Consider the following 454-nt stretch of genomic DNA (forward strand, 5'->3'; position numbering starts at 1 on the left):
AAATAAATTCTCTTAACTATAAATGTCTCTGCTGAGAGAAATCTTTCAGTTGGCTTGCTAGAGGCCTTTGCTCTTGCAACAAGTTTAATAAACTTTAACATGAGCCCATTAACTAAATTGTTAGAATAAATTTGTTTTTAACCGAGGAAGGAGAGATTATAATTACTCTGGAGCCCATCTTGTGGGGAAAATAGCCCCCTCCCTGTTGAGGAACAAGAATTCTTTGTCCCCCCCCCCTTTTTTTTTAATTTTTTATTTTTTATAAACATATATTTTTATCCCCAGGGGTACAGGTCTGTGAATCGCCAGGTTTACACACTTCACAGCACTCACCAAAGCACATACCCTCCCCAATGTCCATAACCCCACCCCCCTTCTTTGTCCCTTTTCCAGGAGCAAGAACTGTCCCCTTCAGGGTCCTTCTGGCTGGACTAAGAATCAAATTGACATGAGA

The sequence above is a fragment of the Mustela nivalis genome (assembly GCF_964662115.1).
Source record: "Mustela nivalis genome assembly, chromosome: 5".
NCBI lineage: Eukaryota > Metazoa > Chordata > Mammalia > Carnivora > Mustelidae > Mustela > Mustela nivalis.